This window comes from Lepidochelys olivacea, assembly GCF_965140295.1.
Source record: "Lepidochelys olivacea isolate rLepOli2 genome assembly, chromosome: 3".
Lineage (NCBI taxonomy): Eukaryota > Metazoa > Chordata > Testudines > Cheloniidae > Lepidochelys > Lepidochelys olivacea.
Genome location: NC_140413.1, coordinates 70540502 through 70567722, shown reverse-complemented (window position 1 = coordinate 70567722; position 27221 = coordinate 70540502). Strand labels below are relative to the sequence as shown.

Here is a 27221-nt window from a genome sequence, read left to right as displayed (position 1 = left end):
CAAAGTGATTTAGATGAAGTGTCCTAAGATATCTTGTGTATTTTAAAAGACAGATAGCAGAGTCTGGCATTAACCTGCTTTCAATAATCTTTGATTCTTATTGAGTGACTATGAAAGATATACCAACATTATGGGCCTCTTCTCTTCTTTAATCCAAGAATGTTTCATTTTGAAGTGAGTGTTTTTAAGGACTCCGATTTTTTTCTGATTCCTATACATTATTTGTTCAGATAAAAGAATGAGACTTTTCCTAACATCTAGTCTTTAACAAATGTATTGTCTCTTTCTGCTAACAAAAAACAGCTCTTATTACCATATCACTTCTAACTTGAAACAATTGCTTCTCATTAACACTACTCTTCCTCAACTAAAATATACATGAGAGGTGAAATCATGCTCCCATTGAAACCAATGGGAGTTTTGCCACTGATTTTAGCAGAGCCAGGATTCTACTCCATATGTTTTCCACTGGTTGCCTCCCTTGAGTATACCTTCGGGCTGTTCTAATAGGACAAGTTACAGAAATCTCTATATATGTGATTTTATTTAGGTTATAGTCTTTTAATTTCCCTCCACTTATTCTACAAAGCAGCAAGCTTGTTGCATTTTTAGTCCCAATGCAATGGAAATTCCATGGTAAGAACTAAAGAAACTAGAACCAGCATATACAGTACATAGATATGCTCTATATGGGCCAGATTTTCAGAAGAACTCAGCATAATGGGTGTTGAGCACCTTTGAAAATACAGTCATCAGCATCACAGTGGGAGATGCCAAATGCTGAGCACTTTTTAAACTGTGACCCCTCTTGTGGGTGCTGAGCACTTGAAAATCTGGCCCTGAGCTTTTTGAAAAGCTTGTCCCATATAACTAGAGAGCTTGTCCCTCTAGTTGTCGGGGAGGGTGGAGGGGGAGATGGTGTTAGTCATGATCACAAGTTTCAGGGAGATTTCTGCCAGGCCCCCCAGTTCTCAAACCCAGGCCCATAGGGCTGGTGAGCCGGAGCCTTACCCTCTGCACCACTGAACTGCAAGGGATGAAAATACCCCACCACCAGAAACTATACCTGCTGACACAGGTCAGGAAACTAACAGCAGACTGCTGATTGGACACCACCAAGTATAAAGCTTCCTGTTCCTGTCCTATCCCTTGTCTGAGCAGTTAGTTGCTGGTTCTGTCATTGCCTAGACTGCTGAGACCCAGCCCTTACTTCCTTGCCTGGTTCCTGCTCTTTGTTCTTGCTACCTTGCCTTAAGAACGTAAGAATGGCCCTACTGGGTCAGACCAAATGTCCATTTAGCCCAGTATCCTGTCTTCCAACAGTGGCCAGTGCCCGGTGCCCCAGAGGGAATGAACAGAACAGATAATCATCAAGTGATCCATCCCTCTGTCGCTCATTCCCAGCTTCTGGCAAACAGAGGCTAGGGACACCATCCCTGCCCATTCTGGCTAATAGCCATTGATGGACCTATCCTCCATGAAGTTATCTAGTTCTTTTTTGTTCCTTCTACCATGCTTCAGCCCTGTTCCTGTTAAGATGCCTTGTTCTTCGTTTCTCACCCTGACCCAGTTGCTGGCTCCAGCTTGGTATGACCTCTGACCTTTGACCCTTAGTGCGACTGTGACCCTAACTCTGCTTCAGCCACTAGGTCGGATAGCCAATGTTACGGGCCCTGATAGTTTCTCACATCTCAAATAGAATGCTGCATATGGTGATCTCTCCAAGGCTTTTATACCACTCCAGACAGTGCCCTCTTCAGAAAATGTTACTTTATTCTGCAAAAGCAGCAAAGAGTCCTGTGGCACCTTATAGACTAACAGACGTATTGGAGCATAAGCTTTTGTGGGTGAATACCCACTTCACACAGTTATTACTTATTACCTATATGAAATACACTTAAAAACAAGTGTATTAAAACACATTAATTAAAAAATTCACATATTCATTCAGGGTTAATTAAGATTCAATCAAAAGCCTGAATTAAAGGACTCAACAAAATCTCTTCCTGAGCCCTCTCCAACCCATTCTTCAGGCAAAAAAATTTCGTGAAAGTGATGGAGCACCCTCTAGAAGCCAGACCAGCACAGAAATGAGGACTCCCATTGAGAACATCCTGCCACAAATACTCAGATGTTTACATCTGGGGGTTGGACTAGATGACCTTCAGGGGTCCCTTCCAACCCTGATATTCTATGATCTCGGGGTACTAGCTCAGGTACCTTATTTGATCTCAGCTATGAAGTAAGTTCCATGTATTTCGCTTTCAAGGTGTTACCAAGCTCAGCTCAGCTCCGCTCAGCTCAAACACCACCCCAAAGTTGCTCTGATTATCTGAACTTAACCAAATCCCTTTTGGTGTGATAATTAACTGGGAAACTCTTGAGATGTTGCCCTCTCGCATGATTTCTTAGCTTTTGTTTTGTTTTGCCCTTGTGTTCCATGGTGTGTGAAGAATTTGCTGATCAAATCATGCTGTCTCCTTCTTATTTTCAGCTGACAAACTGCATTAAGAGAGAGGTAAAAATACATGCCATACTTTCCTAATATTTTTCTGTGCAAGCACTAGCTTTAGTTGCTCCAAGGAAGTTATGAGATCATGAATGGTAGTGAAGGTGTCCCCAAGTCAATCTGTACCCTAAAATTTGACCTAATACCATGAAAAAGTTGGAGAACCCTTACTTTGGAGTGTATCGGGAGGGGGGGGGAGGAAACTGTTAGAAAAATATCAACAAACCCTGCATCTATTACTCCAACATCCTTTGCACCGAAATAGAGCAGGATTCTGTTCAGATGAGTATATATTAAACGGGTATAATCATTAAGGTCTAAGGTTTTGATCCTGCACCTGCACACAACTCCACTGAAGTCAATCAGGCTCCTAGCAGGTGCAGGAGTCTGTCCACATGAAACTGGTTCCAGGATTGGAGCCCAAATTTTTAAAGGAGCCTCAACTCAGCCTCAAATTCTGCAGGTGCCAGTTTCAGCCTATCAATATCTAACGACCTGATATTCAAGTACAGTTTGGAATCAAGACATACATATGTTGGCATTTATCCCTGAATTTAAATGTGGTGGTCATTTTTCAAAAAGTTAGACTCTCAAAGGACTGTTTGACTGCAAACAAGTGTGCAATGTGTACAATTCCAAAAAAGTCTTAAAATATAATTGCTAGAATAAAACATACATTAATAAACTTTATATACACTTTAAGGAAAAAGATGACCTATGGAGGGGGACAAAGAATATTGATCTCTGGGAAGTACAGATTTCTCACTCAGCAAAAATCTGTTGGAGTTTTATTTTTCATGTGGAGAAATGAACTCATTGAGTTCATCTGGAACCTTTTTAGAGCTAATAATTAAAAATCTAAAATTTTATTTCTGTTCTATGATAAATATAACTCCCAATCAAGATGGATGAGACAAAACTAGAGAGGTTTGTTGGATGATTTAGGTGGGAGAAGCTATATTACTCTATACATTACTCTAAAAGGCCATGCATCATTATTAAAAAGGTTATAATGAATGTTTTCATACAACCTAACTTATTCCCCAGAAAGCATTAACAAAACCCCTTTAAAAAAGATGATTTTAAGATCTCAGCCTTGTACCATTTCAGAGAGGAGCAATACAGGTATTAGCAAAAGTTACAGTTACAGCAACTTTATTTTTAATTGCTGCTCATAATGCCAGATTTACATATTCTTAATAAATCTCAATGACAGAACTGACCACTAAGCATTTTCAGACAGGGCTGGAAAATTCATTATGTTCTTCTCCAAAAAAAAATCACTTAGCATTCAGAACACTTGCATTGTTGTCAGAGATAATAAATTTGATTAAGCTCATATAACTTACAAAGTACAATAACCCATAGGCTGGTACAATTGAGCAGATCCTGTTCACTGAAATACTGCTTAAACTAATATTTAAGTATAATATAAGAGAGCTCTAAGAAAATGTATCAAGTCTGGGGAGAAAGTCTTTGTTCTCTTAGGGAGGTTTCATAGTTTTAAAGCATCAGCTAAAGGAAACTATCTAGAACTGAAGGGGAGGATAGAGCTTTAATCATAGCTGATACATTGTCAAGGATTAATCATATCATTGGTTGACTACAGTTTATATATAGGGCTATGGGTTTTAGCTGTGCTTGCTGAAGATATTAAACAAAACTTCCATATATCTCGCTGCAAAGCAAGAATGTCCTGCAACATCCTGGCTCAGGTGTCCATTGTGTTGAGATGGGGTGGTAGATTCATACATCACTGGAATGCACTGGTGAGAAATCTGTCTTCTGGCTGGAAAACTTTTGCAACTGTGGAGACTATCAGGGCTTAAACGATCATCCACCTTTGCTTATACGAAGTTCCAAGGACTGGAACTATGTGCACGCTCTGCTGTGGGATAAAGTCTAGATCAGGGATCCGCAACCTTTGGCACATGGCCCATCAGGGAAATCCCCTGGAGGGCTGGGACGGTTTGTTTACCTGCAGCATCCACAGGTTCAGCCGATCACAGCTCCCAATGGCCGTGGTTCTCCATTCCAGGCCAATAGGGGCTGCGGAAAGTGGCGGCCAGCACATCCCTTGGCCCACACCGCTTGGCCGAACCTGTGGACGCTGCAAGTAAACAAACCATCCTGGCCCGGCAGGGAATTTCCCTGATGGGCCACGTGCCAAAGGTCGCCGATCCCTGGTCTAGATATTGACATGGATGATCTTCCATTTGAGGAAAAACAGGTAGGTATTTGGTGCAAACGCTTGGTGCTATACAAAGGCTAAAGGGCAAGACATAGTTTTATCAGGATAGGCCTATCTCTACTCTTCAGGGTGTTGCTGAATGAAACCAGCAGATCAAGACATGAATATAGGTGTCTTTCAAGACTGTCCCATCAACTTTCCTGTTATTAGCTTGATGCACCTGATGAGCACCTGATGATGCCTCTGGAATACTTCTGACCAGCTGAACCCGGTGGGAATTTACACCATCCTTATGCCATCCCTCAGGGAGCTGATAAAGGAGGACAATAGTTTGTAGCCTAAAAAGAAGACACATTGCCAACATTGCTTGATAGCTCGCAATTCTTAGCTGCAGTGTGATCAAGCTATAACCATACACTGCACGAAATCTAGCCTACTAGTCTTTTTATCATTAGACAAGGGCCCAGATTTGGGTGAGGATAAAAATATTCAAAACAATTCTCAGGGACCTGGTACAGACTGCCTACTATCTGCAGAATGGGCAGTTCTGAAGCTGGAGTTGACTGGGGCCCTCTCAAGCAAGGCCTGACTGCTGCATCAGATTCAAAGAGGACTTGTTCAGTAAAGACAAAGCATGAGATGTCTCAGACTCTGGGATGGTGTTTAGGAAATCCCAGAATTGGGGACCTCACTGTCCCAATCCCACACATAAAGCCACCGTGCAAGTAGGTCCCCAGAGTCAACAGTGCTAGATCGTTGATACCAGGTTCATTCAACACAGGTAGGTCAGCCACTTCATTGCCACTTATGCACAGCACAGGTTCTATGGCAACAAGTCTTTAGCACCAGATTAGATCAACCCAGATGGATCCAGGGACCTTAGTGCTGCTCATACTGGGCACAGAACCACTTCAGCAAGCAGATCTCCAAAGTCAGTAGTGGACACAGTATCCGATTTAGTCAATGGGGCCTGAAAACCCTTCCCTCTTCTCCGACCTCTCTCTCTCACACACATAATCATTTTAAAGCCTGTGTTTCACTAGAACATTGCTGAAGATATCTCTTCATTCCCTTTGAATGTTTAAAAGCATTTCTATTTATTTTTATTTCTGTACCATTTACTTTCTATTTTTCATTATTTTAATCTCCTATACATTGTCTGACACATAGAAATAGCGGAAGAGCAAGGAAACATGACCTGATATTGCATTTAAACACGCGATAAGTTTAAATTTTCCATATACAAGCTATTATTTATCATATCAGTTAACATTTATGACTTAGCTCCTGTGAAAGCCACGTTTGCTATGGTGCTGCTGCTTGAACAGGAACACCAGTAAGTATAGGAAAAGCAAGTGGAAGTGAAAGGTCTCATGCCTTTGAGGGCCCTATCATCTGCACAGGCTCTGCAAAGCTTGGGACAGCCCAATCTTCCTCTGCTCCAGTTAGACAACAAGGTAATAACCCTACCTCTTCCAGAACTCTACCTTATGGCATCACCACTATTGCTGGAGGAACAAGGCTGTCATACCCTTCATGATTTCTGAAGGGAAAGAAGAAGCCTCTGCCACTGTCAGGTTGAAGAAAAGTTGCCATCCAAGACCGTCACTAGTGTGGAGGGAGGGGAAGCAGTAGAGAAGTTGTTTCTGGCCTCCTTGTATCTAGCTTGTATAGACATACTCCTTGGTAAGTAGCCCTCAGCCTTTCCTGGCCAATTATCCATATAAAGCACATAGAATCATAGAATATCAGGGTTGGAAGGGACCTCAGGAGGTCATCTAGTCCAACCCCCTGCTCAAAGCAGGACCAATCCCCAATTTTTGCCCCAGATCCCTAAATGGCCCCCTCAAGGATTGAACTCAAAACCCTAGGTTTAGCAGGCCACTGCTCACACCACTGAGCTATCCCTCCCCCTCCACTGAGCGATCCCTCCCTCATCTAATAAGTATTTCTCATCTCAGGTTACTGCAGGCAGGAAACACGTAAGAGTGGTGCTAGAGAAGGCCACCACATGGCAGCCAGCCTGAAACACAGAAAACGAGTGTACTGATTGCCAGGAGATCCTGTCTCAACACATCAAAGGAAGGGACAAACAAGTGGTAGAGGAAGAGGAACAACAGGACAAGATGTAGAACAGGAGACAGGAAAAAGAAAAATGTAATGGGGAAGAGACTATAAGTGGGAATGAGGAAGAAAAGTGAATGAATAGAGAAGGAGAATAGAGAATAGAGAAGGAGCAGAATGAAACAGTTGCAGAAAATGGGGGAGAAAAGAAGGCCAAAGGCTGGAGTCAAAACTGAGGAAGATAAAGACAAAAAAACAGAAACACAGCAAAAGAACTTCCTGCCAGACTCAGCGCCTCTTGTCAGTCATGGGCAGGGAATGCTGTCTCCAGGAAAGATGATGCCAGCATCAGGAAGGGGCAGGAAAGTCCAGGGAGCAAAATATTTGAAAAGAATCAATTCTTTCCAAAAGAGAAACATAAAAAGAAGCTCTTGTGAGATGACACCATCTCACTTCAAAAGGAAGGCTAGAGCTGGAGGCTCAGGGAATAGTTCCACAAATCTAAAGGGATATTTGAAAGTGCATCACACAGTTTAATAGCCCAACATGCAAAATAGTGCTGTGTGCAGTGCATTTTTAAAACATCTATCCAAATTATCAGCACTATTCCCAGAAGTTCCAGCTCTGATTGGTGCTGCTCCTTTGAAGAACATTTTGTGGAGGGGAGGCTTCTTTCCATTTTGTGAGGGGGTGATGATGGATGATTACAAGTGGCCACATAGTAGGTTTTTTTACTTGTATGAAGGCCCTGAGGAAGAAATGTCTGAAATTTCTCCAGACATGCACAGGAGCTCACACACAACCTATTTTCACACACTCACCTTCACTATTGCAATGCAGCCACCATTGTGGTGAAACACAATAACTGTATAGCAGTACACAAGAATGCTACACTGCAGTTTAGGATGTGAAATATACATTACCTTATCTAATTGAAATTACAGGGGTACTTTAAGTTAGGATGTAATAACCCAAGCTGTTGTTTGTCCAGGAAACAAAAGTTAACGTCTCATGTCACAGGATCTCTAATAGACTCACAAGTGGTCAGATCCTTGATTTTGTTTCGTCTGAAAGATTCTTTAGAGCATTCTGTGTCTTCATAGCATACCCTTCATTGCAGAATCTGAATGCCCTTAGCTGCTGAGTATCCCCAACATAATGCTAATGGAAGAGTGACAAATGACAAATACCATTTCCTACTGCATCTGGATATGTGATAGCCAGCCATCTAACTGGGTATGTGATAGCCAGCCATTGGCCTCCCACCTGCCCTGCCCCTAGACAAATCCAGATACTTTGGCTGCTGCTGAGGTGTAGGTTTGATGGTCATGTGAGCCATGTATGGAGATCTACTTTGATTAACAACCTTAGCATAGTAGTAATTGAATCATGATGAATGGAGCTCAAGAAAGAGGATTGGTTTTTGTGAGGACAAATTTTGATGTGAGACCAGAGGCTCAGGAATGCAAGTCTGGGGGCTGCTTCTGGCTGTGGCTTGGAGACAAGAGCAGAGCCTAGCCATTTAAACTCAGGACTCTCCGCATGTTTAATATGATTCTGCTTCTTACAACTACCTGCCTCACTTACTGCTAGTGAAAGAATAAAACAAAGTATGTTATGTGTTGTAGTGGGGTAAACTCAGGGTCCCAGTGTTGCCAATTGTCCTGATTTTATTGTTAGCCTCATGATATCTGTTGTTTTTCTTAAAGCCTCAGCTACTGGACTCAGGATGATCTCAGCTTTCATAGAAGAAGTAAGTTTTTAGTCCTCATGGTTGCAGAGAAAATATTGAACACGTGAAGCAAGTGCACCATAAAGTCTCAAAAACCAAACGGCAAGGAAAACCCAATACTTTAAAAAAAAAAACTCATGATTTTTGAAGGATAGACACATGATTTTTGAATGTTTTGGGCTGGTGATACTGAAAGTGCCCCATTTTTCTCTCCCAAGCAAGAAAATAACTCAGGGTTCTATTTTATACCCTTCCTGACCACTTCAATGTCATAATAAAAAATCTGCACAGTAAAGTAATTATAGAGCACTTAATTAGATCGTTATATCGTTCTATGATTCCTGAGACACCCTCTGTTACAAATCTGGCAGTCTCAGAACACTCATGTACATTTATAGATACAGCAATTTAAACAACAGTTTTAAATAGAACAAGGAGGCCTGGTGGCATCCCCATAACATTTAAATGATTTTTGGGGGCAACACAACTCTAAGATGTATTTATTGCTTTACTTAATTTTCTTACTATTTTAGAATACACTGATCTGGTTTTAAATGGCAAATGAAAAAGAAATGTTACTTATCAATTATAGGCTAAATTCTGTTCTTAGACTCAGCCCTGTGTAAAGGGTGATGCACTACCCCAGGAGTGGCTCCAGGGCGTCTCTATTGCACCAGAAGAAAGTCATTTACTTCAGCCCTGAAAAGGCTGCAATTGATTTCCGTCTGTACATCAAACCATCTCTTCTTGGACTGGGCAGCTGTGGAGACATAGCTCTGTCTACTGCTGGCCCCAGTCCATTTCCTTCCTGCCCATTCATCTGTGGAGTGGACCAATGGCTCATACAGTAGTTTTGTTTTAATTTTAGAAGTTGTGCGGGAGGGGTTGTTTTGTCTTGCAGAGAGAACAATTCTACACTGACAAATTAATGAGCTACACCATTTTCCTGTTCCAGCAGAGAAGAGGTGGCAGTTTTTCCTTGACACCTCCAACAGGTGTGTAATTAAGTCTGATCCTTTGCTAGGATATTCCCTTTCCATTGATATTTCTAAGATTAAAACAGTGAGGTCCCTGGAGAAAGATGCATCAGAGTTATACCTTCCATGTTTCATTGCACTGATTGAAGATGAGTGAATACACCAGGGAGAGCCCAGCAATTCCACTTACTTCCTGTAGGTATTAAAAAAGGCCTTCAACATATCTTTTGAAACTATACCAGTAATTACTCAACTAGTCACTCTCAGTATATCCCTATTATTCTACACAGATAAAGCCAGAGAATTGTGACTGGTATTAAAGAGCCAGCCTTCTACACAGTTTAAGGAATAAAGTCCTGGGAAATTTATTAATTCTGTTGTTCCCACCAAATGGATGGAAATAATCAAAGAATCTGTTCATGGGAACAGAGCAGTGTCCATACTTCATTTACTTCAGACTTTGGTCCATCTTCTCCAGTGTTCTGTCTCAGCCTCTTTGATGTATTCTGTTTCAGGGGAAATCAATTTTTTAAAGAATTCAAATTCTGAGAGAGTCACAATAAAATTGTTTTTAGTTGTCTCATTCCTGTACCCAATGGGCATTTCTCCAGCAACAAAAAACCCAACCCCAAACCATACCAATCAATTTGCTAAAATTTACCATGATTTTCAGTCTCTAGACATGGGAGGTCTAAAACTTGAATATCAGGGCTGTTTGTTTAATTACTGTATTTTGGGGGAGCTTCAGAGACTGCATAAAGTGAGTCTTAACCCAAGCCCACTGAAGTTAATTAAAAGATTCCCATTGTTTTCTTTTGGCTTTGGATCAGCCACAATAATAATAAAAAAACACTGAAATGTTGAAAAGGAACCTAAGGAGTTTAGGCACCCCAATTCCATTGCATTTCCTTTGAAAACCCAATCTAACTAAAGCTATGTCTACACTCCTCTGCAGTTTGGACAATGGGGGTGTAAATAGCAGTGTGCACCAAAATATTGCACTATAAATTTCCCATATGGATGCTGTGGGCATGAACTAAAGATTCCCAGTTCTCATTAACGTTGTCGTGTTTGAAGAGAACTACACAAACCAGGAACCTTGTAGCTGGCGCCCACAGAGTCCATACAAGGGAGTTACAGCGCAGCACTCTGGTATACAGTGCTATTCATACTTCCATAGGCCACACTGTGGGGCAGTGTGGACTAGCCGTAAGTAATGCTTTGAGCAATTTCAATCAAGTGAGGTACCCACTATTCATCACAAATTCATCTCAGGAGGAATTTAACTCCTCTCCTGAGATGCTCCATAGATTGCTATAGATCAAGACTGAGATGTTCTGACACAGATGTGTCAGAAGCTTGAATAAGACTTGATGTAACCATTCCACGTCATATTATTTTTATGTTTAATTATCTTTCAAGTGCTAAAAAATATGTTGAGTATCTCACAAAAACAAGGAAAGTAGCAGGGCCTGCCCAAAGACGTGGCACAAGAAGAGGGAGTCAGAAACAGATATAAAAAGTTGAGAGCAAGGACATGTCTGACAATAATAAGATCAGCACAATGTGTTCTATTAGTCACTTCATCTTATGAGTAGCAAATTCACCCACAAGATTCTTGTAGACCAATTATAATTATACTGGGCACTTCTGTTCCTTCTTTGTGTCAAGGGGGTGAATTGTCTAGTGAAAGGATGGACCTGGGAGTCAGAAGATCTGATTCCTACTCCTGCCTCTGGGAATCAAAGAGGAGAATTATACTTCAGAGGGGTGCTGTGAGGCTTATTTCATGAAAATTTGTAAAGCACTTATGATCAGATTTTTTAAGGTATTTAGGCATTGCTGTGCTCAGCATTGCAACACCTAACTGATTTATGAGCCTAAGTGCGTAAATTCCTAAGACATCCCTTGGGGATCCCTAAATGCTTAAATCCTTTTTGAAAATTAGACTTAGGCTCCTAAATCAGTTAGACATTCCAATGCCTCAATACCTTTTAAAAATCTGGGCCTTAGAGATCCTGGGTGGCAAAGCAATATGGGCCCAATCTAATGCCCATTGAGTGGTATACTCCTATTAATTTCAATGGGAATTGGATGAGACTCTATAGGTGCAAGTAAATTATATACTTGTATCAGATGTACTCAGATAAATAGTTTACAATCCTGTTTCACTTTTCAATGCAAAAGAGAATTAATTCCATTATTCCAGCTTTACTCCAGGATCAATTACGTGTTTTACAGCTAAAGCACAGGATCAGAGCAGTAAATGTGTTATTTATACAGATATTTGTTAAAATGAGCTTCATTGCACTGCAGAATGTTAAGACAAATTGTTGTGCCCTTTACATTAATTTATAGGTGACAACAATATGAAATTAATCTTAAATAGATGTTCACCTTTCATCACATAGAAGCTTAAGTAGTTAGATTCTATAAACTGGAGAGTTTTTTTAATCTTTTTATTAAACAGCAAAACAAAAATTATTGTTGTTTTTCCTTTCTTTTTCATAAATCCTATAATCTTTGGGGGGGGGAAGGAAGCCGATCTGTCAAATAAGAAACAAATCAGTCTCTAGTGAGGGAAAGACTAACTAGCTTAACTGTCTCCAGCCTGCCAAGTGCTGTCTCACACTGAGACATTAGTTAAGTGTCAAAGGCAAGTCAGGTTTCTTTGTCAGGGTACTTTGTTGTACACAAGTAAAGCATGCATTATTTTATAATCCAGTATTTTAACTTCCTGCTTCACTGTGCTGTTTCAGTTAAAAAAAAGATTTAGGACATAAATGTCGTCTTCTGTATCATCAACCCAAAATCTATTAGAATTTGATTAGAGAATAAGTACCAAGACAGTAGAGCTATATTTCCTCCCTTATGCTGTGCTAAATTGCTTGTGAAAGTGATATGTTATGATTTTACACAGCAGCCATGGGAAAAGACTAGAAGACAAGCCCACATATTAGATGATCGTGTTGAATTGGTGACCAGGCAACGAACATCTTTCTAAATCTCCACCCAAGATGTACAAATTTAGCTTTAGTAAGCTATAGATAAATAGAGAAATAATTTCAATCCAAAACAACCAATAAAATGACACCAGTTAACTCCTGTGTTGGTATGTCTGGGCCATGAGCTATTATGCTTTTTTTTTAGAAATCAGTTTTTCAATAACCAATAAACAAGATGGAATGTATTGCTCTGTTTCTCTGGTTGCGGTGGGAGGTTCTCCATTAATATAAGTCAGCAAAGATTTATAATGTGACATTCTGCCCTTTGTTTTATCACTGGTGCCACCTGAACAACTCCAGTCTCCAGCCTTCCAGTCCCACCATTGCTCCTCCAGTGATTAGATGTGAAGGCAGGGCCTTGACCACATACTTCACACAGCCAACTATCAGGACAACTTACTTCACAATTTAATCTCAAAGCCACATCAAAAACACCAGCTAAAGTCAAGACGGCCCTTTTCTGTACTAGTTGCGCCTCTCAAACAGTACCTCAGACACAACCTTTCTAAAGAACAGCAGCAACAGGTGGTGCAAGACTATATTTTGGATCGATGGCGCATTTCTTGACAAATAGACAACTTAGATTTGTGTCCTTTTATCTCTCGAGATCAGCTCTTGCATGTCCCTCAGAACAACCATGTGAGTGAAAAGATCCTTCTTTATTACAACAGGATACATTGTGGTCATGGACAGTTTAACTTACATCTTCTACCACTGGGGCTACTTGCGCTCCCATCCTGACCTTGTGGAGATCAAGAACAAATAGTGCGACACATGGTTACGGACGCTCCTCTTTATCATCTTGATGGTGGATACATGCACTTGAGGTCTCTGAATGCTGGTGCCTTGATAGAGAGCCATATGGCAGAAGAAGTTATTTAGCTAAACACTCAGGAGATCTGAGGTGAAAGATGGGTCCTGCAAAGGGATAGAGCCTCAATTCATATGGGCTTTATGGCGGGCCAGAGAGACTCCTAGTATAAAGTAGAAGCCAGAAGGGATGAAATTCACCTTTGTGTCAAGGGTCAGCAGAAATTTAAGTGAGACATAAGAGGTGCACAAGCCCTGTGCTGGCTGTCTGCACAGGGGTGGATTTCCCAAAAATGCAGCCAGTTGAGAGTCTCAAAAGGTGGATCCAAAGAGCCAAAAATGGGCAGGAGAAGTGTTAAGATCAGTGTGGAATTTTCAAACATAATCTAAAGAGAGCTCCTTTAAATGATGTAAGGGAACAGCTATAGTGCCCATCCTCTGCTCTGACCACCTACTGCATAGGTTAAAACACACTAATTGAAACCAAAGGACTACCCAATAATATACCCACTACAGCCCTCAGCCTGATAAAGAGAGGAAAGGAGAGCATTGCAGCATGCTCAAAAGGTTAGCAAATCCAGGCACTGATGGATTGAGGGCAGGAACAGGTTCCAAAACTGAGGACATCACACAGAGGGCACCCTGCCAGCAGCCCTCTTTCATTTATATTGAGGGGACTGAAGCTTAAGCACGTCTGCTGATCTCAACTATGACACTGTCATGGGGAGAGAGGCAATCTCTCTGGTAGCCAGATCCCAAACCATCTCCATATCTGCTGTTTCCATGTCCTGCTGATGATGGTATCCTGTCAGTGGAAAAGATGGCCATGTTCTATTATGATGATGATGATTGTTAATAGAAGTAATTATCTGTATTGCCAGAGCACCTATGAGCCCCAGTCATGGACCAGGAATCCATTGTGGTAGGCACTGTACAAACACAGAACAAAATGTCTGTCCTTGCGCAAAAAAGCATACAATCTAAGTGTAAGACAAGGGACAACAGATGGATATAGAGAGACAGATGGGGTACTACACATGAACAGTGAGACAATAAAGCGATATGAGGAAAATCAACTTCCATAGGCTGGGAGTGGTGCTGCAGAAGGTCATTAAACACTACCAGATGCTTTACACCCTAATGAAACTTCAGGTGTGTGGAACAGGAACCTGCATTCCATAAATAATAATGCCCTTGATTGTGAGCAAAGGAAGCAGAAACTCAAGCATATATGGAAATTGAAATTCACCTTACAGAGGCCACAGTATATTGATTATGTTTGTTCAGAGCAGAAAAATAGCAAGAATTTTATAAGAACTTGCATCTCTGTTGTTATAAGAAAGGCTGTTTGTGTGTTCACCAATGCACCAGAGAAGTTGTTCAAGAACAATTAATCTTTGCCTACTCTTTCTTTCTATCCTACTGCCAAGGCAGTGTCAGCTTGGGTTATGTGCCTCAGAGGCAGCTTTAACTTGGGCAGCTTCTTTATTTTAAATGATTTACATCTTTCCTTCATAAATCACCATTCTTGGCTCATTTGTGCTGGTGCCTATTCCCCCTCATTCTTCACTTCTGCTTTGGCTTGCCTCTTTCCTCCCCAGTGTGCTTACTGAATAGCACTCTGTGTGCCAAGAAACCTGTTTTGATGAATACAGAGTTTGTTAACATTAGAAGGGAGAACTATATTGCATAATTTTCCATGTAACCTACACTAAAAATCTACCTTACACTGGGCTTAAGTCTTTCATGAATAGGAGCCATTCGCATGAATAGGATACTTTCTTTTCAAATAGAAGGTATCCCAAACTTTGGGATTTAGCCATTTTATTCCATTACATTGCTTAATTCATGTTATGCAGTACGTGCTAGGATGGCACAAGGTGACACCTTGTGGACCATGTAATGTCATGACAAGGCCAGGCTTTAATGAGTAGTATTTGGACTTTTAGACTGCAGGCCTGTCCTACAAAAACATCTGAACCACAGCTGTGGTGATTACTTCGCACATTCTATAGCTATTTATTTCTGAACAGATTCATGTTCTCAAGGCAAACTGTTAAAACAATGCAATTGGCTAATTTTTTTTTTTTTTTTTTTTTTTTGCTTTTCTCAATAACATGTTTAATTTACCATGACCAGGAGTGAGCAATGGAAATCCCAATAAAATATGACTGGAAATAATGCAGAGAAGAGGAAAGAGCAGCACTTCGTCCATGTCTCAAACAAGCTGTGACCCTTTCACAGTTTTCCTCTTTCACAGGTGGGGAAACTGAGACCCAGGGCGTACATGCAGTGATTTTCCAACGGTTGTGTGAGTGCAAGTGGCAAGTCTGTTCTCCAAATAGGATTCAGTATATTGTCACCTCTCTACTGAGTGATAGAAGATGTCAGGGTTTTGCAGGATGGTTTCCAGTTCAAATAGAAATTGTGGTATCAGGGTCTTGTCTTTGTGAAACTAGTTTGTTTACACTGTATATACCAGTCCTTAAACAGAAGTGGTCATGCAGGCAATACCCACTTTTAGAAATCTAAGCCAAAATACCATCCTCCAGGAGTATTTGAAAATAGTTGCAGTTCCGATACTGCTTCAGCTAGTTCCTTAAGTATCCTTGGGTCAATTTCATCAGGCTCTGCTGACTTGAATACATCTAAGGTATCTAGATAGTCTTCAACCTGTTCTTTCCCTATCCGGGCTTGTGTTCCTTCCCCTTTGTTGTTAATATTAATTATGTTAAGCACCTGGTCACATTAACCTTTTTTAACCTTTAGCCTTTTGTTACTAGAGGTAGCTAGATCAAAACTAGCTTGGGTATATCATCAAATGTTGCAATCACACCTCCCAATTGCTGTGTCAATATACCTCTAGTGTAGAAATAGTTTAAAGCCTTTGAAAATGGTGGTTGTTGATTGTGTTAGAGACTGTGCTTCTCCCTAGGTTACAACATGACCAGTTAAGAGATTTTAAAGTTGTTAAACTCTATCCACAGTAAGAGTTAAAGGGTGTTTCAAAATCATGTTTTTTCATTATTGAGAGAGACCTTGGGTTGATCATGCCAAAGTCCTCTCAGTGCCCTGTGAGTTGAGCGCTCCCAGAAGGGCTAGCACTCAATAGGGATTTTCAGAAGCGTTGAGAGGTGTTGATGATTCTTTAAAATCTTTTTTTACATTTCTTTTAGCTCCTAAGATATTGAATACACTTGCCTCCAAGGTTCTAGAAGTAGCTGGTGTAATTTCATTAATGAGACATATTTGTTCTCTCTAAAATCCAGTTCATTTGAAAAAGCGAGTGCAGTCTTAACTTTGGACTCACTCCTGGAATCCCACATACATGCAGAACAGAATCTAGAAAGCTAGTTTTTTAAAACTATTTACATACCAATACCTTCAAATTTGGCATAAAATTTTCTTCACACAAATGCCTACGTTCTGGATATTCTTCGTAAACAGCTTTGAAATTTATGGATAAAAGTGCTCTATAAGAGCTAGGCATTATTTATTTTGTTATTTACCTGGAGTCCCACAGGGTGTCTCTACTTGTATGCACAAAGAGTCCCAAGAATTGGTCTGGTTTTGGCTTCTACGACTAAGGAAGAGAATACTAGACATATAGGGTCTCCACTGCCTAGTACTTTGTGTAGTCAATTATACCTGTGCAAAGTGTGAAACAAATCAGAACAGTAGCATTTTCCACCCTCTTAGTACAGGTGAAATTCACTGCACAAGATGCAGGACAGGATCAGGGTCTGGGTTTTTAAGAAGCACTCTGCAGTAGAGAGTTACCCACCAAACACCTTATAAATTAATTATGATGTGGAACAAGTGATTATTAAAGAATAAAAATAACCAACTAAGAAATACAAAAATAATTACAAATATGGGTGCTATCATCTCCTTTACTGTAAAATTCAATGGAACAATCACATAGTTAAAATGGAACAATCATCAAACAGTTCATTCCACAGTGAAAGCCCTCTTTGTGCAATATTATACAGTAGTATTAAGACTGTTAAGCCAACATAAAGTCTTTTTTGGTAACCGCCCCTTAGTGCTTTATAATCTCAAAGAAAAAAAAGGTTAATGCCAAAATTTCCAAATTCAAGTCCTTAAATTTAGGGGAACTGTGGGCAGTCAGCACCCTTGAAAATCAGACCACCTATCTAAGGGCCTAAATTTAGGCATATATTTTTGAAAAATGTGAACTAATTCCCATTCCTGTTTGAAAAATGTCAACCACAAAGAACTCCAGGTTACATACACAAATATAGGTGATGTGATGATATCTCCTGTTGTTCATACAGGGTCTCACTCACACTAGTGTAAATCAGGGTAACAACATTGAAGGCAATGGAGTTTCACTGATGACAAAGTGGTGTTAAATAATATCAGATGCCAGTCTGACATCTTGAAAGTCTCTGGGTAAGGATAAAAGGGCTAAAACCCAAGGGTGATGTCCTGGTAGGGGGTCTACTACAGACCACCTAACCAGGAAGAAGAGGTGGATGAGGCTTTTTTAAAAAAAAACAACTAATAAAATCATCCAAAGCACAGGACTTGGTGGTGATGGGGGACGTCAACTACTCAGACATCTGTTGGGAGAACAACACAGTAGGACACAGCTTATCCAGCAAGGTCTCGGAATGTATTGGAGAAATTTTTTTATTTCAGAAGGTGGAGAAAGCGACTAGGAGAGAGGCTGTTCTAGATTTGATTTTGACAAATAGGGAGGAACTGGTTGAGAATTTGAAAGTGGAAGGCAGATTGGATGAAAGTGGACATGAAATGGAAGAGTTAATAATTCTAAGGAATGGTAGGAGGGAGAACAGCAAAATAAAGACAATGGATTTCAAGAAGGCAAACTTTAGAAAACTCAGGGAGTTCATAGGTAAGATCCCCTGGGAAGCCAGTCTAAGGGGAAAAACAACTGAAGACAGTTGGCAGTTTTTCAAAGAAACATTATTAAGGGCACAAGAGCAAACTATCCCACTGTGTAGGAAAGATAGGCAAGAGACCACCCAGGCTTAACCAGGAGATCTTCTATGATCTAAAAATGAAAAAGGAATCCTACAAAAAGTGGAAACTAGGTCAAATTACAAAGGATGAATATAAACAAATAACACAAGTATGTAGGGAGAAAATTAGAAAGGCCAAGGCAGAAAACAAGATCAAACTAGCTAGAGACATAAAGGGTAACAAAAACATTCTACAAATACATTAGAAGCAAAAGGAAGACCAAGGACACGGTGGCCCGTTACTCAATGAACAGAGGGGTGGGGATAATAACAGAAAATGTGGACATGGCACAGGTGCTTAATGACTTCTTTGTTTCAGTTTTCAGCAAGAAAGTTGGTGGTGATGGGGCATCTAACATAGTGACCTTCAGTGAAAATGAGGTAAGATCAGAGGCTAAAATAAGAAAAGAACAAATTAAAAATTACTTGAACAAGTTAGATGTTTTCAAGTCAGAGGGCCTGATGAAATGCCTCCTAGAATACACAAGGAGCTGACTGGGGAGATATCTGAGCCATTAGCAATTATCTTCGAAAAGTCATGGAAGATGGGAGACATTCCAGACAACTGAAAAGGGGCAAATATAGTGCCCATCTATAAAAAGGGAAATAAGGACAACCCGGGGAATTACAGACCAGTGAGCTTAACTTCTGTACCGGAAAGATAATGGAGCAAATAATTAAGCAATCTATTTGCAAACATCTAGAAGATAATAAGGTGATAAGTAACAGCATGGATTTGTCAAGAACAAATCACGTCAAACAAACCCAATAGCAAATAGTGTCAAACCAACCTTGACAGGGTAACAAGCCCTGTGGCTAGGAGGGGAAGTGGTATATGTGGTGTATCTTGACTTTAATAAAGCTTTTGATACTGTCTCACATAACCCTCTCATAACCAAACTAGGCAAATGCAACCTAGATGGAGCTACTATAAGGTGAATGAAAACTAGTTGGAAAACCATTCCCAGAGAGTAGTTATCAGTGGTTCACAGTCATGCCGGAAGGGCATAATGAGTGGGGTCTCGCACGGATCAGTTCTGGGTCTGGTTCTGTTCAATATCTTCATCAATGATTTAGATAAAAATATAGAGAGTACATTTATAAAGTTTGTGGACAATACCAAGCTGGGAGGGGTTGCAAGTGCTTTGGAGGATAGGATTAAAATTCAAAATGATCTGGACAAACTGGAGAAATGGTCTGAAGTAATAAAAGGAAATCCAATAAGGACAAATGCAAAGTACTCCATTTAGGAAGGAACAATCAGTTGCACACGTACAAAATGGGAAATGACTGCATAGGAAGGAGTACTGCAGAAAGGGATCTCAGGGCCATAATGGACCATCAGCTAAATATGAGTCAACAGTGTAACACTGTTGCAAAAAAAGTGAACATCATTCTGGGATGTGTCACGGCTAACCTGGTAGCTGAACTTTGTGACTTTGTCCTTACCCATAACTACTTCACATTTGGGGACAATGTATACCTTCAGATCAGCGGCACTGCTATGGGTACCCGCATGGCCCCACAGTATGCCAACATTTTTATGGCTGATTTAGAACAACGCTTCCTCAGCTCTCGTCCCCTAAAGCCCCTACTCTACTTGCGCTATATTGATGACATCTTCATCATCTGGACCCATGGAAAAGAAGCCCTTGAGGAATTCCACCATGATTTCAACAATTTCCATCCCAACACCAACCTCAGCCTGGTCCAGTCCACACAAGAGATCCACTTCCTGGACACTACAGTGCTAATAAACAATGGTCACATAAACACCACCCTATACCGGAAACCTACTGACCGCTATTCCTACCTGCATGCCTCCAGCTTTCACCCTGACCACACCACACGATCCATCGTCTACAGCCAAGCTCTGCGATACAACCGCATTTGCTCCAACCCCTCAGACAGAGACAAACACCTACAAGATCTCTGTCAAGCTTTCTTACAACTACAATACCCACCTGCAGAAGTAAAGAAACAGATTGATAGAGCCAGAAGAGTTCCCAGAAGTCACCTACTACAGGACAGGCCTAACAAAGAAAATAACAGAACGCCACTAGCCGTCACCTTCAGCCCCCAACTAAAACCCCTCCAACGCATTATTAAGGATCTACAACCTATCCTAAAGGATGACCCAACACTCTCACAAATCTTGGGAGACAGGCCAGTCCTTGCCTACAGACAGCCCCGCAACCTGAAGCAAATACTCACCAACAACCACATACCACACAACAGAACCACTAACCCAGGAACTTATCCTTGCAACAAAGCCCGTTGCCAATTGTGCCCACATATCTATTCAGGGGACACCATCACAGGGCCTAATAACATTAGCCACACTATCAGAGGCTCGTTCACCTGCACATCCACCAATGTGATATATGCCATCATGTGCCAGCAATGCCCCTCTGCCATATACATTGGTCAAACTGGACAGTCTCTACGTAAAAGAATAAATGGACACAAATCAGATGTCAAGAATTATAACATTCATAAACCAGTCGGAGAACACTTCAATCTCTCTGGTCACGCAATCACAGACATGAAGGTCGCTATCTTAAAACAAAAAAACTTCAAATCCAGACTCCAGCGAGAAACTGCTGAATTGGAATTCATTTGCAAATTGGATACTATTAATTTAGGCTTAAATAGAGACTGGGAGTGGCTAAGTCATTATGCAAGGTAGCCTGTTTCCTCTTGTTTTTTCCTACCCCCTCCCCCAGATGTTCTGGTTTAACTTGGATTTAAACTTGAAGAGTGGTCAGTTTGGATGAGCTATTACCAGCAGGAGAGTGAGTTTGTGTGTGTATGGGGGTGGGGGGGATGTGAGAAAACCTGGATTTGTGCAGGAAATAGCCCAACTTGATTGTCATGCACATTGTGTAAAGAGTTGTCACTTTGGATGGGCTATCACCAGCAGGAGAGTGAATTTGTGTGGGGGGGTGGAGGGTGAGAAAACCTGGATTTGTGCTGGAAATGGCCCACCTGATGATCACTTTAGATAAGCTATTACCAGCAGGACAGTGGGGTGGGAGGAGGTATTGTTTCATATTCTCTGTGTATATATAAAGCCTGCTGCAGTTTCCACGATATGCATCTGAGGAAGTGAGCTGTAGCTCATGAAAGCTTATGCTCTAATAAATTGGTTAGTCTCTAAGGTGCCACAAGTACTCCTTTTCTTTTTGCGAATACAGACTAACATGGCTGTTACTCTGAAACCTGTCATTAGCAGGAGTGTTATAAGAAAGACATGGGAAGTAATTCTTCTGTTCTACTCCACGCTGATTAGGCCTCAACTGGAGTATTGTGTCCCGCTCTGGGTGCCACATTTCAGGAAAGATGTGGATAAATTGGAGAAAGTCCAGAAAAGAGCAACAAAAATGATTAAAGGTCTAGAAAACATGACCTATGAGGAAGACTGAAAAACTTGGGTTTGTTTAGTCTGGAAAAGAGAAGACTGAGAGGGGACATGACAACAGTTTTCAAGTACATAAAAGGTTGTTACAAGGAGGAGGGAGAAAATTTGTTTTTCTTAACCTCTGAAGATAGGACAAAAAGCATTTGGCTTAAATTGCAGCAAGGTTCGACATTAGGAAAAACTTCCTAACAGGTGGTTAAGCACTGGAATAAATTGCCTAGGAAGGTTGTGGAATCTCCATCATTGGAGATTTTTAAGAGCAAGTTAGACAAACATCTGTCAGGAATGGTCTAGATAATACTTAGTCCTGCCATGAGTGCAGGGGACTGGACAAGATGACCTCTCAAGGTCCCTTTTAGTCCTATGATTCTATGATAATAAAACAAATAATCAAACCCATAAGAAAATAAGAAACCTCAGAAAGATATATAGGCAAGCAAGCAGTCTAGCCCTATAGGCTACAGAACACAGAACTGTTCAGAAAGCTGCAAGGGACATTCTTTCCCAACCACCAGATTACCATTGGAGATGGTGAAATGCCAAGAGACTTTAGGGGACCCAGCCTACCCCTTGCTCCCCTGGCTTATGAAATCATACACTGGCCACCCTGACAGCATGAAGAAAGGATTCAGCTACCAGTTAAACAGGTGGAGAATGACAGCTGAATGTGCTTTTGGTAGATTGAAGGGACACTGGTAGTTATACACTCATTAGATTGTATTTCAGTGAGAAAAATATCCCAGTGGTTAAATTGCCTGTTCTGTCTTGCATAATATCTGTGAGGCAAAGGGGGAAAAGCTTGTACCAGGGTAGATGGCCAGGGAGGAGCAGCTGTCTGCTGATTTTGAACAGCCAGACATAAGGTTATGTCATGATTGCTGTAAATTTACAAGCACTGCATGCTTTGAGTACCACTATGCATTCTGCAATGTGCGTTGTGAACTAACGAATATAATTTTATTCCCCCAGAATTATAAGTGTATCAAGTGGCAAAAGCTGTGCAGAAAAACATCGTGGAAAAAACAACAGACAATGCAATGAGAACTTTAAACATAAATTAATGGACTTTAAATTGGAAAGGCAGCAAACATTTCTGTCTATTTCAGTGCACAAGTATATTGCATTGTGACTACACATACACCAACTGTGATTCTCACAGGTCAGTGTATGTGAAGCTGTGGTTTTCCTTGCTGTCTCCTGGCATGGAACAGTAGAGGTAAGGATGTGGCCCTCAACATGGAATGTGGACATGTAGGGAGCAGCTAGTCTGGAGTTCTCTAAGGACTGCAAAGGGTGGGGAATCTGGGATTTTTAGACTTGTAGGTCAACCAAAGGTCTGCTGTATTTGTGTTTGCTGCTGAGAAGATTCATTGTGGCCTGGTGCATCCCCCTCTACTTTTCCTGCTGGATTCCTGGGCTTTTCTCCTATCCACTCTTTCCTTCTCCATGCTGTCTGCCATGTTGGACAACCAGGCCTGTTGTTCATGGTACAATGCAGCACTGGCTTGCTGGGTCTCTCTGAACATGTCTGCCAGAGTCCTCTTCTTTCTCCTCCTTATCAAGTTCAGGCATTCTGCAGATATGGAGGGGGTACCCTTCAAGGATGCAACAACAGCAACTAATGATAAAAACAGACAGCTGTATCACTGGATTTGCAGTCACAATGGGAAGGGAAGGGTAAGTTTCAAAGTAAGTTTCAATGTGAAAAGTAATGCACACTGTAAAACATAATCCTAACTATACATACAAAATGATGGGGTTTAATTCGCTGTTACCATTCAAGGAAGAGATCTTGTAGTCATTGTGGATAGTTCTCAGAAATCATGTGGTCAACATGCAGCAGCAGTCAAAAAAGCCTACAGAATGTTAGGAACCATTAGGAAAGGGATAGACGTAAGACAGAAAATATTACAATGCCACTATGTAAAGCCCTGGTACACCTATATCTTGCATACTGCATGCAGTTCTGGTTACCCCATCTCAGAAAAGATATATTAATTTTGGGAAAGGTACAGAGAAGAGCCACAAAAATGATCAGAGGTATGGAACAACTTCCATATGATGAGAGATTAAAAAGACTGAGACTGTTCATCTTAGAGAAGAGATGACTATGGGTGTGATATGACAGAGGTCTATAAAATCATGAATGATGTTTAGAAAGTGAATAAGGAAATGTTATTTATCCCTTCACATAACACAAGAACCAGGGGTCACCCAGAAATTAATAGGCAGCAGGTTTAAAACAAACATAGGGAAATAATTCTTCACACAACGCACAGCCAACCTGTGGAACTCGTTGCCAGGGCGTATTGTGAAGGACAAAAGTATAACTGGGTTCATAAAAGAATTAGATAAGTGCATGGAGGATAGGTCCATCAATGGCTATTATCCAGGATGGTCAGGGATGCTCTGGGTGTCCCTAAACCTCTGACTGCCAGAAGCTGGGATTGGACAACCAGGAATGGATCACTTGATTGCCCTATTCTGTTCATTTTGTCTGAAGCACCTGGCATTGGCCACTGTCGGAAGACAGGATACTGGGCTAGATGGACCATTAGTCTGACCCAATATGGCCGTTCTTATGTTAATTTCCTTTCCTTATTCCCATAAAAACTTTTAATAAGACATGCTTGTTGACATTTCAGGTTTGGAGTGCCTCTGCAGAGCACCCCCTCCAGCCTCACCTATCATGTGTATGGCCCACCTGCAGTGGCAGAGGAGGAGGGAAGGAATTTCAGTTGCATGAAACAAAATTTCAGTCCCTATTCCACAAACACAAGTATAGGGCAATGGCACTGAATATTGGTGCTATTTTCCACAGGCAATGGTGGTTTTAGCTGATAACTCACTCCTAAAGGTAACAAAGGCAGAGAGAGCATCTGCTACTACCATCCCGATACTTCCCAGCCATGTATGCTGCTTGTCTGTTTACTGCAATGGTTCCAGTCAAACTCACTGCAAAGTAGCATGGGAAAGTGTCCTACCAGGAAGGAAGAAACAAGTCCGCCATCCCTAGAAACCTTCAGGAGAGGATTCCAGGGTATCTCCATGAAAGTTTCATAGAGATCTCTCAAGAGGATACGAGGGATATCCCTATGTACATAAACAAACTGCTCTATATGACCCCCCTCTGCCAACCCAACAAGAGAACGAAAAGCAGATGCCAACTCTACCCCTGTTTGTTGTACCACTTCTTGTAAGCCTATGAAAGGCCCGATCCAAGGCTGAATTCTTGTAACTAAGGCCTGGTCTACTCTACAAAGTTAGGTCAAAGTAAGTCACCTTGTGTAATAGACCTATTTTTGCATGTGTCTATGCTGAAATTTGTCTCTGCCAATGTAAGCATCCTATTATCCCAAAACAGTAAAACCACCCATCACCCCCACCCCCAAATGGCATGCAGCTATGATCAACTGACTGAGGTCAACAGAGTGTAAGTGCAGACACTGTGTGACCTGTGTCGACCCTAACTGTCCTCCAGCAGCTGTCCCACAATGCATCATTCCCCGTGACAGTGACACTCTGGTCACAATTTTAAATTCCACCATCCAGAGGTCACAGAGACTGGAAGCTGCTGGAGGACTGTTAGTGTAGACCAGGACTTAGTTATAAGAACTCAGCCTTGGGACAGAACTTCCTGCATTTCCTCTGTATGCTTTGAACCAGCAAGACTCGGCCTGACATATAACTAACCTCTGTATAAGAAAAAATACTGGCATTTCTTTCCAGAGGTGCAAGTTTGCAAAACTTTCTTTGTGGATTAAAAACTGACCAAGTATGTAGGAACCATAGTACAACTTCCAGAAACTCACTAACCTATTAATTTGTAATACTGTATTACAATTAAGAATAATGGAAGCAGACTTGAGTGGTAACAGCTAATTTAGATCCCATCATTTTATATGTATAGTGGGGATTATGTTTTCCAAAGTGCATTACTTTGCATTTATCAACATTGAATTTCATCTGTCATTTTGTCACAGAGGCATGATTTCCCTTTACAAAAACCATGTTGACTCTTCCTCAACAAATTATGTTCATCTATGTGTCTGACAATTCTGTTCTTTACTATAGTTTCAACCAGTTTGCCCGGTACTGAAGTTAGGCTTGTAATTGCCAGGATCACCTTTGGAGCCCTTTTTAAAAAATTGGCATCACATTAGCTGTCCTCCAGTTATTTGGTACAGAAGCTGATTTAAATGATAGCTTACAAACCATAGTTAGTAGTTCTGCAATTTCACATTTGAGAACTCTTGGGTGAATGCCATCTGGTCCTGGTGACTTATTACTGATTAATTTATTAATTTGTTCAAAAACCTCCTCTTATGACACCTCAATCTGGGACTGTTCCTCAGATTTAAACTATTTAAAGGGATACTACATGTGACACAGAGAGCCAAGTTCTGAGTTTGTTATTATTCAGCTGTTCAAAGACTGATACCAAGTTTATGGCTGTTAAAACATTCTGCTACAGAAAAAGCTGGGTCAGTGGCACCCAAACTTTGCCCATCTGAGAGCCAAACTGATAAGTTGACAGGTGTCTATCATTAAGTTATATAAAGTGGAGCAGATTGCGGCCACCTTCAGTTTCAATAAGGCGGGGAAACAGTGGCAGCATGCAGGCTGAGATTTTCAAAGATGCCCAAATCCCACTGAAGTTCTCATTTATGCTTCTTTGAAAATACCAGCCTGAATGTTCCATCTTGATTTAAGCAGAGTGATGCGCTCAGAACAATGTGGAGCACTGCATGTTGGGCCTGATATCCTCCAGGAGCTGCAACTTCATATTTAAGCTGAAAAGGCTTCAGGCCATATCTTAGATCTCTGTCACAAAGTGAACTGGGCCCTGTATGAGGGAATTGTCTCAGCCCACCTGTGCCTCATTAACATCCTATTAGTGGGATCTGTTAGAGGACAGATGGTGTCTATAAAAAGCAAAAGGGGACAGGAATCAGCTAGAAGTTATGGCAAAGTGAAGCTGCAGAAAGCTGTATGAAAGTCCAAGACTTCAGAGACCAAAAGACTCCAGCCAGCTAGCAGGGAAAAAATAGAGTGAAACTGGAAGGCTTGGATCAATTCCTGGAACAGGGGAGAAGTCCCAGCATTGAGTTTGATACTTTGGTGGGGAAAGATTCCAGGTAGGAAGATTTGGGAATGGCTCAGGAGAGAGGAGGGATCTCTTATAGGAGAAGGAGAGAAGCCCAAGGACTGAGTGTTGTTTTGATTTGTATATAAATAAATTAAACCCAAAAGGGAAAAGCTTTAAGGACTCTGGCCTGGTGGTGTTAATTTGAGGAGTCCTGATGAGGGTAAACGGAGGCCAGGTGCTTTCACAATACCCTCTGGCCACAAGGAGGTGGTGACTGCCCTGTTACAGTCTCTGTGGGTCACCCAGTTATAACCTCTAGCCGCTCCCAGTTTGGTGTCATCTGTGAATTTTATAAGCTTACTATCCACTCATTATCCAAGTCATTAATGAAAATATTGAATAGTACTGGACCCA

At 41.1% G+C, this 27221-nt stretch overlaps 2 long non-coding RNA genes across 2 annotated transcripts in view; both read left to right on the top strand.

The window, feature by feature from the left end:
* LOC311518265 overlaps window positions 1-27221 on the top strand; it is a 69760-nt gene that overhangs the window by 16840 nt on the left and 25699 nt on the right. The window lies entirely within an intron of this gene.
* On the top strand, window positions 15427-25524 carry LOC311518264. The gene is made up of 3 exons (XR_014710934.1): window positions 15427-15548; window positions 18617-18678; window positions 22688-25524. It is a non-coding gene; the product is annotated as an uncharacterized lncRNA (long non-coding RNA).